This window comes from Eremothecium sinecaudum, chromosome II (assembly GCF_001548555.1).
Source record: "Eremothecium sinecaudum strain ATCC 58844 chromosome II, complete sequence".
NCBI lineage: Eukaryota > Fungi > Ascomycota > Saccharomycetes > Saccharomycetales > Saccharomycetaceae > Eremothecium > Eremothecium sinecaudum.
In genome coordinates this window covers 1,032,501-1,035,000 of record NC_030893.1, presented here as the reverse complement: position 1 = coordinate 1,035,000, position 2,500 = coordinate 1,032,501, and the positions used below count along the sequence as shown (strand labels likewise).

Below are 2,500 nucleotides of genomic sequence, written 5' to 3'. Positions count from 1 at the left end.
AGCTATGTTACTAATTGGAAGTGAATATGGTAATTCAGTACTGAAAGATCAATTCTTGGGAATAAGTTTGCAACTTAGTTATTACTATATATTAAATACAATAAACAAAATTAATACATAGAGAGAACAACTAGCAAAGGGGGAAGTAGTCAAGAGGGTGGTGGGTGAATAGTTTGGAGAAGCGGGGGGGAAAAAACTAGGAAAACCAAAAAAAAAACCAAAAAAAAAACCAAAAAAAAAAGATTCAATGGAACATATATATATTAAAATAGGTAAAGGAATTGGCAATTAAAAGGGATTGGTTTTTTTTTTTTTTTTGTTTTTTTTTTTTTTTTGTTTCCTCCTCTGGGGGTTGCAAAGAAAGAAAATGTGTAGTCTCCGCACGCGCACAGCACTAAGAGTTTAAAAAACGGTGCTAAATGTAAAGTTTTTTTGTAGGTGAAAATGACTAGTGAGGAAAAAATCATAATACAAAGTAGTGTATTTTTTACAAAAAAAGTACACCTGGGTATATAGAAATTAAATATTGGAATTAGAATAAGTAACTGGGAGGTACTTCATGCGAAAGCAGTTGAAGACAAACAGAAAGAAGTCTGGAAACAGAAGTCGAGTAGGTTTGTACAGTTCGTAAGAACATATTATGGCCTCGTCAAGCGGTGGAGAGAGCCACTGAGGGATCGTCAGATGTACTCAGTCTCTATACAGCGCAAGACATGGGTGATGAATCTGCTTTTGTTTTGTGAAGTTATTGTTGAGGGAACTTTCCCTCTTTCAGTAGCGGATCGAATCACACGATTCTAGCCTGAACAGTCTCGTCCTGGACATCTAGCGATTCCATGGGCGAGCAGCGGAGGATTTGGTGGATTACTAGCCAATGGCAATCCAAACCAAAGAATCTGATTCGGGGGAATGCCTCATTGGATAGCCGGTGCCTTTTTTGGGGGTACTGTGATTCTCTGAGTGTAACCTCCTCTTTGGTTGCTGATATTAAACCTGTGCTGTGAAACATCGGGACAGTGTTTAGTGGAAAGCAACTAGAGGAATTCAAAGAGTGCTATGGTAAGGGGACGGTTGCAGGGAGAGTGTAAAAGCTCGAACAGTGATTTAGTCCAACACAGTCGTGGGAAAGAGAAAAAGATTTTATATCCTTTTTTCGCTTCTGCTTCTGTATTATCTATCAGTCTATCATCGAAGAACTCCTGGGTGTGCTTAGGTGCGCTTAAGAGTTATTCTTTTAAGATAGTTATCTGGTTGATCCTGCCAGTAGTCATATGCTTGTCTCAAAGATTAAGCCATGCATGTCTAAGTATAAGCAATTTATACAGTGAAACTGCGAATGGCTCATTAAATCAGTTATCGTTTATTTGATAGTTCCTTTACTACATGGATATCTGTGGTAATTCTAGAGCTAATACATGCTTAAAATCTCGACCTTTTTGGAAGAGATGTATTTATTAGATAAAAAATCAATGTCTTCGGACTCTTTGATGATTCATAATAACTTTTCGAATCGCATGGCCTTGTGCTGGCGATGGTTCATTCAAATTTCTGCCCTATCAACTTTCGATGGTAGGATAGTGGCCTACCATGGTTTCAACGGGTAACGGGGAATAAGGGTTCGATTCCGGAGAGGGAGCCTGAGAAACGGCTACCACATCCAAGGAAGGCAGCAGGCGCGCAAATTACCCAATCCTAATTCAGGGAGGTAGTGACAATAAATAACGATACAGGGCCCATTCGGGTCTTGTAATTGGAATGAGTACAATGTAAATACCTTAACGAGGAACAATTGGAGGGCAAGTCTGGTGCCAGCAGCCGCGGTAATTCCAGCTCCAATAGCGTATATTAAAGTTGTTGCAGTTAAAAAGCTCGTAGTTGAACTTTGGGTTTGGTTGGCCCGTCCGATTTTCTTCGTGTACGGGATCCCACCGAACCTTTCCTTCTGGCTAACCTAGGGTACTTGTATCCTAGGCGAACCAGGACTTTTACTTTGAAAAAATTAGAGTGTTCAAAGCAGGCGCAAGCTCGAATATATTAGCATGGAATAATAGAATAGGACGTTTGGTTCTATTTTGTTGGTTTCTAGGACCATCGTAATGATTAATAGGGACGGTCGGGGGCATCAGTATTCAATTGTCAGAGGTGAAATTCTTGGATTTATTGAAGACTAACTACTGCGAAAGCATTTGCCAAGGACGTTTTCATTAATCAAGAACGAAAGTTAGGGGATCGAAGATGATCAGATACCGTCGTAGTCTTAACCATAAACTATGCCGACTAGGGATCGGGTGGTGTTTTCTTATGACCCACTCGGCACCTTACGAGAAATCAAAGTCTTTGGGTTCTGGGGGGAGTATGGTCGCAAGGCTGAAACTTAAAGGAATTGACGGAAGGGCACCACCAGGAGTGGAGCCTGCGGCTTAATTTGACTCAACACGGGGAAACTCACCAGGTCCAGACACAATAAGGATTGACAGATTGAGAGCTCTTTCTTGATTTT

General features: G+C 40.6%; 2 non-coding genes across 2 annotated transcripts in view, besides 1 other annotated feature; both read left to right on the top strand.

The window, feature by feature from the left end:
- Positions 1–559: part of a sequence feature (Nontranscribed_spacer_2_5) that runs on past the window's edge.
- AW171_hschr2592 lies at positions 560–1,067 on the top strand. Its single transcript, XR_001930167.1, has one exon. It is a non-coding gene; the product is annotated as an external_transcribed_spacer_5 (non-coding RNA).
- Positions 1,068–1,244: 177 nt separating this feature from the next.
- The window catches only part of AW171_hschr2591, a 1,797-nt gene continuing 541 nt past the window's right edge, over positions 1,245–2,500 (top strand). Inside the window, exon 1 of the ribosomal RNA XR_001930260.1 lies at positions 1,245–2,500. This exon is cut by the window's right edge and continues 541 nt beyond it. This is a non-coding gene — a ribosomal RNA (18S_ribosomal_RNA_5).